Here is a 17,831-nt window from a genome sequence, read left to right as displayed (position 1 = left end):
CGACATTGAGTCCAGTAGAACAATTAACTGTCATGTTGGGAGTCCCTCCCTTCCCCCCGACTATGTCCCTTAGTTATACCGCCCTATGGCCCCAACAAAATAATCCCCACTTTAAACTGTTAACAACATACATTTCAGCAAGTAATTAAGTCCACTATATAGAAAAGAGAGAGTGGATAAATCAAAATGTTAAGTATAAACTGTTACGCCGAGCGCTCCGGGTCCCCGCTCCTCCCCGGAGCGCTCGCTACACTCTCCTCACTGCAGCGCTCCGGTCAGATCCACTGACCCGGGGCGCTGCGATACCGCCTCCAGCCGGGATGCGATTCGCGATGCGGGTAGCGCCCGCTCGCGATGCGCACCCCGGCTCCCGTACCTGACTCGCTCCCCGTCGGTCCTGTCCCGGCGCGCGCGGCCCCGCTCCTTAGGGCGCGCGCGCGCCGGGTCTTTGCGATTTAAAGGGCCACTGCGCCGCTGATTGGCGCAGTGGTTCCAATTAGTCTGATCACCTGTGCACTTCCCTATATCACCTCACTTCCCCTGCACTTCCTTGCCGGATCTTGTTGCCATCGTGCCAGTGAAAGCGTTTCCTTGTGTGTTCCTAGCCTGTGTTCCAGACCTCCTGCCGTTGCCCCTGACTACGATCCTTGCTGCCTGCCCCGACCTTCTGCTACGTCCGACCTTGCTTCTGTCTACTCCCTTGTACCGCGCCTATCTTCAGCAGCCAGAGAGGTGAGCCGTTGCTAGTGGATACGACCTGGTCACTACCGCCGCAGCAAGACCATCCCGCTTTGCGGCGGGCTCTGGTGAAAACCAGTAGTGACTTAGAACCGGTCCACTAGCACGGTCCTCGCCATCCCTCTCTGGCACAGAGGATCCACCTCCTGCCAGCCGGCATCGTGACAGTAGATCCGGCCATGGATCCCGCTGAAGTTCCTCTGCCAGTTGTCGCTGACCTCACCACGGTGGTCGCCCAGCAGTCGCAACAGATAGCGCAACAAGGCCAACAGCTGTCTCAACTGACCGTTATGCTACAGCAGTTACTACCACAGCTTCAGCAATCATCTCCTCCGCCAGCTCCTGCACCTCCTCCGCAGCGAGTGGCCGCTTCTGGTTTACGCCTATCCTTGCCGGATAAATTTGATGGGGACTCTAAGTTTTGCCGTGGCTTTCTTTCCCAATGCTCCCTGCACTTGGAGATGATGTCGGACCAGTTTCCCACTGAAAGGTCTAAGGTGGCTTTCGTAGTCAGCCTTCTGTCTGGAAAAGCCCTGTCTTGGGCCACACCGCTCTGGGACCGCAATGACCCCGTCACTGCCTCTGTACACTCCTTCTTCTCGGAAATCCGAAGTGTCTTTGAGGAACCTGCCCGAGCCTCTTCTGCTGAGACTGCCCTGTTGAACCTGGTCCAGGGTAATTCTTCCGTTGGCGAGTATGCCGTACAATTCCGTACTCTTGCTTCAGAATTATCCTGGAATAATGAGGCCCTCTGCGCGACCTTTAAAAAAGGCCTATCCAGCAACATTAAAGATGTTCTGGCCGCACGAGAAATCCCTGCTAATCTACATGAACTCATTCACCTAGCCACTCGCATTGACATGCGTTTTTCCGAAAGGCGTCAGGAGCTCCGCCAGGATATGGACTCTGTTCGCACGAGGCGTTTCTTCTCCTCGGCTCCTCTCTCCTCTGGTCCCCTGCAATCCGTTCCTGTGCCTCCCGCCGTGGAGGCTATGCAGGTCGACCGGTCTCGCCTGACACCTCAAGAGAGGACACGACGCCGCATGGAGAACCTCTGCCTGTACTGTGCTAGTACCGAACACTTCCTGAAGGATTGTCCTATCCGTCCTCCCCGCCTGGAAAGACGTACGCTGACTCCGCACAAAGGTGAGACAGTCCTTGATGTCTACTCTGCTTCTCCACGTCTTACTGTGCCTGTGCGGATGTCTGCCTCTGCCTTCTCCTTCTCTACTATGGCCTTCTTGGACTCCGGATCTGCAGGAAATTTTATTTTGGCCTCTCTCGTCAACAGGTTCAACATCCCAGTGACCAGTCTCGCCAGACCCCTCTACATCAATTGTGTAAACAATGAAAGATTGGACTGTACCATACGTTTCCGCACGGAGCCCCTTCTAATGTGCATCGGATCTCACCACGAGAGGATTGAACTTTTGGTCCTCCCCAATTGCACTTCTGAAATTCTCCTTGGACTTCCCTGGCTTCAACTTCATTCCCCAACCCTGGATTGGTCCACTGGGGAGATCAAGAGTTGGGGGCCCTCTTGTTCCAAGGACTGCCTAAAACCGGTTCCCAGTAACCCTTGCCGTGACTCTGTGGTTCCTCCTGTGACCGGTCTCCCTAAGGCCTATATGGACTTTGCGGATGTTTTTTGCAAAAAACAAGCTGAGACTCTACCTCCTCACAGGCCTTATGATTGTCCTATCGACCTCCTCCCGGGCACTACTCCACCCCGGGGCAGAATTTATCCTCTATCCGCCCCAGAGACTCTTGCCATGTCTGAATACGTCCAGGAAAATTTAAAAAAGGGCTTTATCCGTAAATCCTCCTCTCCTGCCGGAGCCGGATTTTTCTTTGTGTCCAAAAAAGATGGCTCCCTACGTCCTTGCATTGACTACCGCGGTCTTAATAAAATCACGGTTAAGAACCGCTACCCCCTACCCCTCATCTCTGAACTCTTTGATCGCCTCCAAGGTGCCCACATCTTTACCAAACTGGACTTAAGAGGTGCTTATAATCTCATCCGCATCAGAGAGGGGGATGAGTGGAAAACGGCATTTAACACCAGAGATGGACACTTTGAGTATCTGGTCATGCCCTTTGGCCTGTGCAACGCCCCTGCCGTCTTCCAAGACTTTGTTAATGAAATTTTTCGTGATCTTTTATACTCCTGTGTTGTTGTATATCTGGACGATATCCTGATTTTTTCTGCCAATCTAGAAGAACACCGCCAGCATGTCCGTATGGTTCTTCAGAGACTTCGTGACAATCAACTCTATGCCAAAATAGAGAAATGTCTGTTTGAATGCCAATCTCTTCCTTTCCTAGGATACTTGGTCTCTGGCCAGGGACTACAAATGGATCCAGACAAACTCTCTGCCGTCTTAGATTGGCCACGCCCCTCCGGACTCCGTGCTATTCAACGCTTTTTGGGGTTCGCCAATTATTACAGGCAATTTATTCCACATTTTTCTACCGTTGTGGCTCCTATCGTGGCTTTAACCAAAAAAAATGCCGATCCCAAGTCTTGGCCTCCTCAAGCGGAAGACGCCTTTAAACGGCTCAAGTCTGCCTTTTCTTCGGCTCCCGTGCTCTCCAGACCTGACCCTTCCAAACCCTTCCTATTGGAGGTTGATGCCTCCTCAGTGGGAGCTGGAGCTGTCCTTCTACAAAAAAATTCTTCCGGGCATGCTGTTACTTGTGGTTTTTTTTCTAGGACCTTCTCTCCGGCGGAGAGGAACTACTCCATCGGGGATCGAGAGCTTCTAGCCATTAAATTAGCACTTGAGGAATGGAGGCATCTGCTGGAGGGATCAAGATTTCCAGTTATTATTTACACCGATCACAAGAACCTCTCCTACCTCCAGTCTGCCCAACGGCTGAATCCTCGCCAGGCCAGGTGGTCTCTGTTCTTTGCCCGATTTAATTTTGAAATTCACTTTCGGCCTGCCGATAAGAACATTAGGGCCGATGCTCTCTCTCGTTCCTCGGATGCTTCTGAAGTTGAACTCTCTCCGCAACACATCATTCCTCCTGACTGCCTGATTTCCACTTCTCCAGCCTCCATCAGGCAAACTCCTCCAGGAAAGACCTTTGTTTCTCCACGCCAACGCCTCGGAATCCTCAAATGGGGTCACTCCTCCCATCTCGCAGGTCATGCAGGCATCAAGAAATCTGTGCAACTCATCTCTCGCTTCTATTGGTGGCCGACTCTGGAGACGGATGTTGTGGACTTTGTGCGAGCCTGCACTATCTGTGCCCGGGATAAGACTCCTCGCCAGAAGCCCGCTGGTTTTCTTCATCCTCTGCCTGTCCCCGAACAGCCTTGGTCTCTGATTGGTATGGATTTTATTACTGATTTACCCCCTTCCCGTGGCAACACTGTTATTTGGGTGGTCGTTGATCGATTCTCCAAAATGGCACATTTCATCCCTCTTCCTGGTCTTCCTTCAGCGCCTCAGTTGGCTAAACAATTTTTTGTACACATTTTTCGTCTTCACGGGTTGCCTACGCAGATCGTCTCGGATAGAGGCGTCCAATTCGTGTCTAAATTCTGGAGGGCTCTCTGTAAACAACTCAAGATTAAATTAAATTTTTCTTCTGCATATCATCCTCAATCCAATGGACAAGTAGAAAGAGTTAACCAGGTCTTGGGTGATTATTTACGACATTTTGTTTCCTCCCGCCAGGATGACTTGGCAGATCTTCTTCCATGGGCCGAATTCTCGTATAACTTCAGAGTCTCTGAATCTTCCTCCAAATCCCCATTTTTCGTGGTGTACGGCCGTCACCCTCTTCCCCCCCTCCCTACCCCGTTGCCCTCTGGTCTGCCCGCTGTGGATGAAATTTCTCGTGACCTTTCCATCATATGGAGAGAGACCCAAAATTCTCTCTTACAGGCTTCATCACGCATGAAGAAGTTCGCGGATAAGAAAAGAAGAGCTCCTCCCATTTTTTCCCCTGGAGACAAGGTATGGCTCTCCGCTAAATATGTCCGCTTCCGTGTCCCTAGCTACAAGTTGGGACCACGCTATCTTGGTCCTTTCAAAATTTTGTGCCAGATTAATCCTGTCTCTTACAAACTTCTTCTTCCTCCTTCTCTTCGTATTCCTAATGCCTTTCACGTTTCTCTTCTTAAACCACTTATCATCAACCGTTTCTCTCCCAAATCTGTTCCTCCCACTCCTGTTTCCGGCTCCTCGGACATCTTCTCCGTCAAAGAAATTCTGGCATCCAAAAAGGTCAGAGGGAAAACCTTTTTTTTAGTGGATTGGGAGGGTTGTGGTCCAGAAGAGAGATCCTGGGAACCTGAGGACAATATCCTAGACAAAAGTCTGCTCCTCAGGTTCTCAGGCTCTAAGAAGAGGGGGAGACCCAAGGGGGGGGGTACTGTTACGCCGAGCGCTCCGGGTCCCCGCTCCTCCCCGGAGCGCTCGCTACACTCTCCTCACTGCAGCGCTCCGGTCAGATCCACTGACCCGGGGCGCTGCGATACCGCCTCCAGCCGGGATGCGATTCGCGATGCGGGTAGCGCCCGCTCGCGATGCGCACCCCGGCTCCCGTACCTGACTCGCTCCCCGTCGGTCCTGTCCCGGCGCGCGTGGCCCCGCTCCTTAGGGCGCGCGCGCGCCGGGTCTTTGCGATTTAAAGGGCCACTGCGCCGCTGATTGGCGCAGTGGTTCCAATTAGTCTGATCACCTGTGCACTTCCCTATATCACCTCACTTCCCCTGCACTTCCTTGCCGGATCTTGTTGCCATCGTGCCAGTGAAAGCGTTTCCTTGTGTGTTCCTAGCCTGTGTTCCAGACCTCCTGCCGTTGCCCCTGACTACGATCCTTGCTGCCTGCCCCGACCTTCTGCTACGTCCGACCTTGCTTCTGTCTACTCCCTTGTACCGCGCCTATCTTCAGCAGCCAGAGAGGTGAGCCGTTGCTAGTGGATACGACCTGGTCACTACCGCCGCAGCAAGACCATCCCGCTTTGCGGCGGGCTCTGGTGAAAACCAGTAGTGACTTAGAACCGGTCCACTAGCACGGTCCTCGCCATCCCTCTCTGGCACAGAGGATCCACCTCCTGCCAGCCGGCATCGTGACATAAACCTGAGGACGGCCTCCAGGCCCGATCATGTCCTGAAGAGACAGTTGAGCCAAGTCCTTTCCATAGCACAGCCAGGAAGCGGAGTAGTTGAACAATCAATCCGGTGAAGACTGTCTGTTACCACCATGATGACGTCTCGGGGAGCGGTGTCTGCGGCGGTGTTCTCTCGGGTCTGAAGAGCAGGTACCATCTCTCGTTGCCGATCTGGAACGCTGGTGCCCTCTTGGTGAGCAGGATTTTCTCTTGCGTTGGGATCGCTCTCTTGATGAACGATGTGAAGAAGAGGACAGGATACGCTCCAAAGCGGTTGATGCTGCATCCGGCGTTTTGTACACAGAAATTGCCCCATCTGTATGGAATACCTGCAAATTAGTGGGATACTGTAATTGAAATCTGCAGCCGGCTTTAAAGAGTGCTGTACAAATGGCGCTAAATGCCCTCCTGCGTTTTGCCACTTCCGCCGAGAAATCTTCAAATAACAATAAGGGCATGTTTTGGACAATTAGCAGTTGTGATAGACGCCGGTATGCCTGTAGGATTTCAACTTTATCTTTAAAGTCCAGAAACTTTAAGATCACTTGGCGAGGGCGGTGTGCCAAAGCCGCCGTAGTATCAGGTGATGTAGGGGAGCAGACCCAATCCTATGGGCTCTTTCAATTCAGTATGGATGAGACAATCCCAAAGCTTTCGGTAAGTCTCTCTCACAGAATCTCTGTAGGTCTTGAGGTGCAATCACTTCTTTCACCCCCACAATTCTCAGGTTATTCCCCCGAGATCTATTTTCGAGATCTTCAATTTTGTCGCTCATTCTAGCAATTTCAGTTTCAGCGCAATGTAAGCGCCTGGAAGTATTCGCCTCTGCATCATCTAAATGAGACACTCTTTGTTCCACCATGTGCAGTCTGTCAGAATGATCTTTCACTTCTAATTGTAAGTTTTGTAAAGCAGCTTTCAGGACGTCTTCCACAATGTGCTGTACATTAGGAGTAATACGTAGCGCCACCTCTGCTGCTAACTGCTGATAATCAATATGGAAGGGAGTACCTTGTTGAGCCTGGTGTGCAGGGTCCTGTAGCACGTTGTTAGGCAGCGTGGGTTTATGGCTGCCCCCCTCATCTGGAGGTGATCTGTAGTGCACCTGTCTGGGATCCTGTGGATCAGGGAGGCTGGTCTCCATATCTGCCACAGCCTCCGTTTCCTGTATCATCAGTGGTGTCAGTGGCTGTTCCCCAGCTGAGAGCGAGGAGCGCGGCACTTCAGTGGTGGCAGTGGTTGTGATAGAGACTGCAGCCACTTTATGTGAAGCTCCGGCGAGCGTGTTCTGAGGATCGGAGGCCGCGGGCGGCTGCTGGCCGCTCCGCTGCACAAATTTATCCATTGCGGAGGTCCCGGTGATGCGTCAGAGCTTCCGCACACCCGTGTGAGCGGCGTGTACTATCCGGGTGGCAGATACAGGGCTGATACTAAGCAGGGGAAGCGGGAGGACTCCTTCAGCGTGACTCACATTGGCCTCGCTGGAACCGGAAGTCACAAACATATTTTTTAAGGATTGTTTTATCTTTTTGGTTGATTTTTTCCAACCTACTTGTCAACTTTAAGTTTTAATGCTTAGAACTGTTTAACTCAAATTAAGGTACATATAAGGCAAGTTTAGTAAAACCAAAATGTTAAAAATACAGTTGCTTTAGAAGCCTAATGTTTTTGTAATGCACAGGCTTTTTAGTATAATGCGTGTTTTCGTGTACATAAATAAAAAGATTTAAGGTGTGCCTGCAGAAAAATATGAAATTCAACAAAACTGTGTTAACAGGCCAGAAAAATGTCAGAGGAACAAGCTTTTGCATGCCAGAGATGACTGCACAATGCGTACTGATGGTGTTTGCAGAACTATATGAAGTGCAACAGACCTTTATTAACACTACAGGCTAGATATGTATAACTTCAACGCGCTTTTTGACTGGCAGAGATGACTGAACAATGCGTACTGACAGTGTTTGCAGAACTATATGAAATGCAACAGACCTCTATTTACACTACAGGCTAGATACATATAACTTCAACATGCTTTTTGACTAGCAGAGATGACTGCACAATGCGTTTTGACTGTGTTTTCGGCACTATATGAAATGCAACAGACTTCTATTAACACTACAGGCTAGATTTGTATAACTTCAACATGCTTTTTGTCTAGCAGAGATGACTGCACAATGCGTACTGACGGTGTTTGCGGAATTATATGAAATGCAACAGCCTCTATGAACAATACAGGCTAGATACGTATAACTTCAACACCCTTTTTGACTGGCAGAGATGACTGCACAATGCGTACTGATGGTGTTTGCGGAACCATATGAAATGCAATACACCTGTATTAACACTACAGGCTAGATACCTATAACTTCAACACACTTTTTGACTAGCAGAGATTACTGCACAATGCGTTTTGATGGTGTTTGTGGAACTATATGAAATTCAACAGAACTACAGGCTAGTTGCTGATCTTGTCACTTGCTACTGTAGCTGGTTGAGGAACACTATTTCATTCAGGTACTTGCAGTTATGAGCTTTGGATTTGTGGTAGCAAAAGATGAGTCCTTCAGAGGCTGTGAGAAGCATGTCCCCTTATCTGCTGTATATGAGCTTCTATAGGTTTCTTGTATGGGGATTGGCTCCTGTTCACTCTCACACAAAATCTCTCTTTCTAATCTGCATCTATCTATCTTACTCTCTTGTTCTAACCTTTATCTCTATCTTTCTAACCACTAACTGTCCCAATGTCCGTCTTTCTCCCTCTCACTATCTCCTTTCTGCAGAAGTTCCTGAGCACTCTGAACGCTTTGGGTGACATCAGTGCCCTTTTATATGTGTCCCTGGCTGTATACTATTGGCCTTTGTGCTTGATTGACACAGTAAGCAGAAATTCACATGATAGACCTGGGTTATCATGTGATCTGCTGTTTTACCTACGTCATCTCACCGCCCCTTCCCGCCCTGCTTGTTCCGCCTGCCAAAAAAACATGCTTTCTGTTTTTTTGCGCTATTTACCGGCTTGTGTGAGCCGAACCGGTAAAAGCTTGAGTGTTCGCCAAACAGGAAAAATCCAAAAGTTTGGTTCGAATCCGGGTTTGCTGGATTCTGCTCCCTCATCTCTAAACCGGACATGTGGTCAAGCCAAGCAGTTCAAGCAGTTCCTTTACTGGTTGCCCCTCACATACTCATTCACAGAATGTCTTAGCTTTACTATTGCCAACATTGCTTACTCTCGGTTTCTATTTCTTGGTCTATTAGTTTCAAAGTACAGAACAGCTTCTATTTTAGATATTTTAATTTTAGATTTAATTTTGTGCCCACACACTTACCATTGAATCAGTACATTGACCATTCATGTTAAATGCATTTAGAATCACAATCATGATATCACTGGGGAGCCTTACCCCTGCTGCTCACAATAAATGAATTTCTGCTTAGAGATTTCAGTGGGTTGTTACTTCTTTTACTATTTTTATGCTTTCAAGCTGAAAATAATCTGTGAGCATGCAGTTCCACTAACATACATTTTAGCATGCTGTTACCTCACTGGTATGGGGTAGCTTATGTAAGTTTGTTCCTGACACCTATAATTAAACATGTATCCATGTCACGCCTTCTAGAAGTTAAAGAGCATTTAAAAGGAAAATATAGCCTTAACCTTTTAATGACTTTAGATACTGCGTTTTCTTATTACTTAATTTCATTATAGGCATAGTTTTTATAGTTCATTACAAAAAAGAGGAAAACTGACAAAATTCAGCACTCACCGCTCCAATTTGTTATCTTCTTATTTTTATAACAAGCAGGTCAGGTGAGACACCAATGACCTAATGTAGTTCCTGCAGTGCTTGTACCCCCTTTTGCTTTGGCTGACTTCCAGTGGAAATAAACTGTAATCTACTCATAGATATGTTCTTCCTGTAGACATTTTCATTCAGAATTAAAATGAGTACCAGTTTCATTACAACAAGGCACTATGTGGACAGTATAGCTGCGAAGGAGAGGACAGCACACATCAGAAAGGCGGTGAAACAAATTTCCTTTATTCGGAGGAAAGTGTCACAACGTGCAGGTTAAAAGCTCGTACGCCAGCAGGAGGTAATAGCCATTTCACGCCTACACAGCGTTTCTTCAGACCACTTCTACCTCACCTGTCAGGGCGGATATATCCTCACAAACCCGTGACGTAGGTGAGGTGAGGCGTTTATAAAGACAGTGATTTAAAAACAATTTAAAAACACAAATATCTTAATAGTAAACTTTTATTGCTACATGTAACTATCAAACAGGAGTAGTAAAGTCATATAATGTCTACAAAAAGAGTACGCTTAAATTAATACACTTAAGTCTAACCTGTCATTCATTCCTAGTTCCCCCTCTGTATTGGTACGGAGGATCCACCTAGCCTCCCGCTGTAGTATATAATAGAAGGAGAGCAGCACCCAAGAAAAACAAGAATCGGTGCACGCAGAGTCCAGACCCGGGTCAGGGATCCATATGTAAGCAGAAATTGGAAATATCCGCAGCACACTAAGTAGTAAAATTCAAACAAGTTTTATTCCATCACAGTGAGGGTGTCCAGAACAACGTTTCAACCAGGAGCTTGAAAAAGACCAGGGAGCTGGTTGAAACGTTGTTCTGGACACCCTTACTGTGATTGAATAAAACTTGTTTGAATTTTACTACTTAGTGTGCTGCGGATATTTCCAATTTCTCCCGCTGTAGTAGATATTTTCTTCTTTCAATCCCTTCTACTGCCTTCACACATTCTATGCCAAAAATATGCAGGCATCTTGGATCACCGTTATGTGTATCCCAAACATGATTTATTAACCGGGGAGAGCCTTTACAAGTTTTTAATGAATGTACGTGTTCCCTGAACCATACGTTCAGGGGGTGAATAGTACATCCTATATAAAATCTGTGGCACTGGCATTTAATGCCATATACCACATAGGATGTTCTACAACAGATGGGGGTCTTTGAATTTAACCGTTTCTCCTCCTATCACCATGTGTTTAGCGGTGCAGATGAAATAGCACCAATTACAAGTGCCACAGCGATGGTTGCCATGGAAGATGGAACTAGGTAGCCAGTTTTTTACTTCGTTTTTTTCCATAATTTTGTTTTTAACTAAAACGTCCCTGAGGTTTTTTCCTCTCTTAAATGTGATCAAAGGCCTATTTTTAGTAAGTGGAGCTAAATCAGAATCTCCCTGTAGCAGAAACCAATTGTTCAAAATCGATTTTTTAATCTCTGCTGCCACAGGGCTAAACTGAAAAGTGAAAGAGAATCTGTTATCGTCACTAAGCTCATGCAAAGCTTGATTGTTGGGTATCTGAGCACCCACATTATCTACTCTTCTTCCATACCTTTTTCTCTTCTTCCACAGGAGGTCCCCACGTGACAGTTTCTCAGCCTTTTTCATTGCGGCATCTGATACGGATACAGGATAACAGCGATTTAATAAACGTTGTTTTAATTGAATGGAATAATCTTCTGGTTCACTGTTAATGCATTTCAGCCTGAGAAACTGTCCGTAGGGAACTGTCCTTTTGGTGTGCTCTGGATGGTAACTTCGGAAGTGTAGGAGGGAGTTGCAAGCTGAAGGCTTGCGGTACCCAACTGTAAACTTAATGAGAACGTCTAAAAATTCCAACTCACTGCCCCCTATTTTGTATGTGAACTTAAGGTTCATACTGTTCATCGTGTTAAGGACGGAAACAAATTCCACAAAGGTGGACTCCGTGTCCATCCACACGATGAACACGTCATCCACAAACCTTCTATAGCAATGCACGAACTTGAGAAAAGGATTGGAACTGGAAAAAAACTTACGTTTTTTTGAATAGAGCCACATAGAGGTTGGCAAGGGTACACGCGACAGGTGTACCCATGGCCACACCTCCAGTCTGGGCATACCAGGTGTCACCGAATGTAAAAGTGTTCCCTGACAGAATTAAATGTAACGTATCGCAAATTAAATCAATGTAGTGAGGGCTTCTGTTGGTGCAAGTAAGCAAATCTCTAATTAATGAAATACTCATACCCTGGGGAATACTGGTATAAAAACTCTCAATGTCAAAGGACACCAAGAGGCAGTGCTCCGGCCATACTATATTCTCCAGGGTCTGAAGGAACTCATTGGTGCCCTTCACCAATGCCGGTACATCCAGCAGAAGGGGGTGTAATAACCAGTCAATAAACTTTGATAAGGGTTCAGTTAGAGAACCCACCCCGGAGACGATGGGTCTCCTGGGTGGGTTCTCAACTGTCTTGTGCACTTTCGGGAGAGAGTACCAGTGTGCTGGTCGTGGATGTAACGGAAAAAGTTTTTCTGCATTTTTTTCGAAAGAACCCCCTTTTCAATATATATTCTCAGAAGTGATTGTAATCTAGCTGCAAGCTTGGTCATGGGATTGTTGGATAGTTTACAGTAGAACCTATTATCTTCCAACTGTCTCATGGCTTCCCTCTGGTAATAGTCCCTCGTAAGTAAAACTATATTCCCCCCCTTATCATATTTCCTGACTAAAATGTCCTCCCTCTTTTTCAATTCCTCAATTGCTCTTCATTCATTATTTGTAAGGTTCTTACTGTTTGTGGGATATTGCAAAGCGCGCATATCCTCTAACACTCTTTTATAGAATAAATCCAGACAGTTACCCGTTTGAATAGGGGGGCAAAATGAGGACTTGAGGCCACCAAAAAATTCGGGGACACAGATGGTATCACTAGGGGAGGGCAACTGTGGGGTAGCATCATTTTCAGAGAGGAGATCAACCAATATATCCAAACAATCTAATTCTGCCTGGGTTGCTTCTTTGAGTACGCTAAAACCTAATGGGCCCACTGATACAGGTATTTCACCTTCAGCTCGCGTGCACACAGAAGTTTTATTACCAAAAAACTTTTTTAAGTTCAATTTGCGGATGCAACGGAACAAATCAATTTCGAACTCCACACGGTCAAAGTCCTGTACAATGCAATAATTAAGTCCTTTTGACAAGGCAGTTCTCCAATTGGCAGTAATAGTCATGTCAGTGAGATTGATAATGGACAATTCGTTGTCATTACTAGTTGGTATACAGTAATTATCTCCAAGACACCAACTTCCTTTTGTACCCTCTGTTTCTGCCTCGTGTGCCCCCTCCTCGCCCTCCTCCTAAAGGGGGCTCCACCGCAGAATTGCTGCTATGTAACCCATCGTTAGATGCAGCATTAGGGGGATGAGAGCTAGGAGTGACGATCCTGTCCTCTGACCCGCTCGATTCCGAGTCAGTAGTCCAATAATCGGTTTGTCTGAAACGCCTCCTGTTATTTTTACCAGCCTTAGATTTCTTTGTACCGGCAAAAGAAAAGACTTTATTTGTTTCAAAGTCCAATTTATCCCTTAAAAACTTGTCTCTTTTGATTTCCTTAATTGTTGACTGTAAAGAGACAAGTTTTCATTCTATTTTCTTTTGCAATGCACCATATTGGGCCTCAGGGATCCGAGTCTGCAATTCGGCTTGAACATTAATAATTTCTGTTACGGTAGAGGCATATTCAATTTCATGTCTTGAAATGACCAATTGCATCATTTCCATGGAATAACGTAGATGAAACAAATACAGCATCATCGGTGTATTGAGAGGGCTCTTTAAAATTTCTAAGCCCTCTCGGGACCCGATTGCAGGACTCATATGATTTTAATGACTGTAAAGTCCAAAATAAGTGTGTCTCTTTCTCAGACAAGTTAGACAACTTAAACTCAAGAGTCTTCGTACTCATTACTTTACAAGCCTCCTTATCGTTACACATAGCAAAAAACTCGCTGGCGTCCGAGCGCCCTGCTATGACCGCTCCGTCTGCACAGTTCATATTGCTTGGGGAAACAGTCTCTGCTTCAATATCCATTGTGGACAGTAGCCTTTTCTGTAACATCCTGGAGCTGCAACCATCTTGGCATGCTACCTAAAGTTGCTGTGATGTCAGGCCACCCATCAGAGTAAGTATTCCAGCTATTGTTTTATTACATCAACTGTGCCCCTTTTTCATACCTGTTACCATATGCAGGACTTTGCTTGTGTTCCCTAACTCTTTACCTCATGTGTAAAACAGGAAGACCTTTGATTGACCTATTGATTTGGCTGATTTGTTGACATGGGTGCTATATCTGATAGTAAACTTAGGGCTGCTCCATACAGTCTGACATCTGCCCATTATGTGGGCTGATTCCCTAGAATAACACTCATTTATTAACCTATTACATAGCTTGGTATTAGGCAGCCGGAACTTCATGCATAATTGCTGGATTGTTTCTATCATTCATTGGGTGCCACATGCCCTATTACACAGAGAGGATCTACACACAATAAACAGTGATTTTAAAACCTGTCAAAAGCATGTGATCAGCTGACCAACAACCATTTGGTAGTTGGCTAGCTAAGTTCTGGCCAGTTACATGGGGAGGATAGTCACCATGTGGTGTCCTTAGCTGGTCACCTCCCTCCCTAATTGAAATCATGAAAGCAAATGAGCACCTTTGTGAAGTGGCTAGGGCTGCCTTTGCTGCTTTAACCAATGGTTAAAGTCTAACATTACAAGTGTAAAGAGACAGTAAGCACTCACCGCATACAGACGTCTAGACAAGTGGCAATCCAGAATTAACGGGGAGGCATGTAAGAATGCTGTGGAGCACTCAGAGGCGACTGCTGGTGGTTTTGCCTGGTTTTACATGCTTCTTCCGTCCGATACCAGAAGTTTTTATATTTTTGGGGGAATATGTTAGATATCATACTTTATAATGACCCATCTGGTGACTTGTAAAATTTTATGTGTCGCCTTAATGATTTGTAATGCTTTAACAGTCTTTCCCTTTAACCCCTTGCCGCAAATGGATGTTCATTAACGTCCATCTGTGGCTACTGAGGTATGATGTGTGCTCAGCAGGTGAGTGCACATCATACCCGGCTGGTCCCAGTTGCTATTGATTAGCCAATAACACTAATCAATGCATTGCAATGCAATGGCATTGATCAGTGTCTGCAATCAATGTACTGCATATTATAGTCCCGTATGGGAGCTATAACATTGCAAAAATAGTGGGAAAAAAAGTAAATATAGATAATTTAACCCCTTCCCTAATAAAAGTTTGAATCACCTCCCTTTTCTCACTTAAAAAAAAAAAAAAAACTGTCTAAATAAAAATAAACATATGTGGTATCGCCACGTGCGTAAATTTCCGAACTATAAAAATATATAGTTAATTAAACTGCACGGTCAATGGCGTACGCGCAAAAAAATGCCAAAGTTCAAAATAGATTATCTTTGGTCAAATTAGCGATCAAAAAGTCTGATCAATACAAAAATGGTACCACTAAAAACTTCAGATGACGGTGAAAGAAATGAGCCTCATACCGCCCCATAAACGGAAAAATAAAAACGTTATAGGGGTCAGAAAATTACACTTTTAAACATATTAATTTTCATGCATGTAGTTATGATTTTTTCCAGAAGTAAGACAAAAAAATAATGACTGATGTCATTACAAAGTAGAATTGGTGTCGCAAAAAATAAGCCATCATGTGGATTTTTAGGTGCAACATTTAAAGGGTTATGATTTTTAAAAGGTAAGGAGGAAAACATGAAAGTGCAAAAACGGAAAAACACTCGGTCCCTAAGGGGTTAAGAATGTTCCACATTAAAGGCTAACTGTTTGGCAACGGAGAACACATTCTACTAACCACTCTAAATATTTCCAAAGAGCATTAACTACCTTTTAGCAGTAATCTTACGATGTCTACAGTACATTGAACCTTGCCTCCATGTATATACTGTATAAAGCTATTACTGAGGACTGGAAACATGAAACTCGAAACTAGAAGCAGTGCAAGGTTGATAAAGTTGATAAAATGTAGGTGTAACCTTAGTAAACTTATCACAGCATAACATTGTCATCAGTCTTCGGGGAGAGGAGCCTCTACACCTCGAATTTTTTTCAGCTAGTCAGCTACATTTCTGTATCTTGGATGTGAGCCACTATGCAGAATAAACAAGTGGAAGTCACGTCATACACTTTCCTAAAGCCAGACACTCAAATCAAAAAGCAATTTAGTAAACATGAAAATGTTTTTTTTTAAAAAGATCTGGATATTGTACATTTAAGCTCCAACAAATTTCCTTTGCCAGAGTGAGTGAGCTCACAGTTTAATATCAATACCTTAATGTGTCCCAAGTGATGGCCCGAAGAGCACAAAGGGTCTAAACAACAATAATCAGAAAGCTTGCCTGGAGCAAGGACATCAATGAATTTGTTATACCGTAAAAATATCATTATAAACTAAGGTAGTGTTAAAAATGTACAGTGCTTCAAAAGTAGAATATTGTTGGCCAAAAAAGACCTTCAGTCCATCTAGTCTAGTCTACTCTTTTATTATTTTCTTTTTATCTTAGGATACATATCTGATTATCCCAAGCAGTGTCAAATTCACTTACTGTGGATTCATACTTTATTGTAAGTAAATCATTAATATGTCATGAAAAAAGGGCATGGAGGCATTTTTTAACATGGAAAACTGGAATAAATACTTACATCTGGCCCAAGTTCAGTGTGCAGCAAGGGAAAATGAGACGAATTGGGACATTTCTTATTGTGGTCTTGGATAAGTGAGTTAGGACAGTTTCTCCTTATTGCACTGGGCACTCTAATAAAGGACTGGTGCATCCACAGCACATGTTAGCACAATCTCTCTGTCTACCTTCATCTCACTGGTTGGTCACACAGCAACAACTCTCACAGTGGGGCAAAAAAGTATATAGTTAGCCACCAATTGTGCAAGTTCTCCCACTTAAAAAGATGAGAGAGGCCTGTAATTTTCCTCATAGGTATACCTCAACTAAGAGAGACAGAATGAAAAAAAAAAAAATACATAAAATCACAATGTCTAAATTTTAAAGAATTTATTTGCAAATTATGGTGGAAAATAAGTATTTGCTCACCTACAAACAAGCAAGATTTCTGACTCTCACAGACCTGTAACTTCTTCTTTAAGAGTCTCCTCTGTCCTCCACTCGTTACCTTTATTAATGGCACCTGTTTGAACTTGTTATCAGTATAAAAGACACCTGTCCACAACGTCAAACAGTCACACTCCAAACTCCACTATGGGCAAGACCAAAGAACTGTCGAAGGACACCAGAAACAAAATTGTAGACCTGCACCAGGCTAGGAAGACTGGATCTGTAATAGAAAAATAGCTTGGTGTGAAGAAATCAATTGTGGGAGCAATTATTAGAAAATGGAAGACATACAAGACCACTGATAATCTCCCTTGATCTGGGGCATAACGCAACATCCCCGTGGTGTCAAAATTATCATAAGAACGGTGAGCAAAAATCCCAGAACCAGACGGGGGGACCTAGCGAATGACCTGCAAAGAGCTGGGACCAAAGTAACAAAGGCTACCATCAGTAACACACTACGCCGCCAGGGACTCAAATCATGCAGTGCCAGACATGTCCCCCTGCTTAAAGGGGTACTCCACCCCTAGACATCTTATCCCCTATCAAAAGGATAGGGGATAAGATGTCAGATAGAGGGGGTCCCGGCTGCAGCACCTACCTGTTGCGACTTCCAGCAGCGCTGGAGGCTCTCATCCTAACACCTCACGACCACGTTGACGGGAGATCGTGACGTCATGACTCCGCCGCGTGTGATGTCATGCCTCGCCCCCTCAATGGAAGTCTATGGGAGTGGGCGTGATGGCTGTCATGCCCCCTCCCATAGACTTGCATTGAGGGGTGGGGCGTGACGTCACACGGGTTCGGCGTCGTGACATCACGATCTCACGTCACCATGGTCGGGAGCGAAGCCTCCAGCGTTTCCAGAAGCCGCAACAGGTGGGTGCTGCAGCCAAGATCCCAGGGGTCCCCAGAGGCGGGACCCCCGCTATCTGATATCTTATCCCCTATCCTTTGGATAGGGG

Source organism: Hyla sarda, chromosome 3 (assembly GCF_029499605.1).
Source record: "Hyla sarda isolate aHylSar1 chromosome 3, aHylSar1.hap1, whole genome shotgun sequence".
Classification (NCBI taxonomy): Eukaryota; Metazoa; Chordata; class Amphibia; order Anura; family Hylidae; genus Hyla; species Hyla sarda.
The sequence above is the reverse complement of the archived record's forward strand: the minus strand, read 5'-3'. Positions refer to the sequence as shown.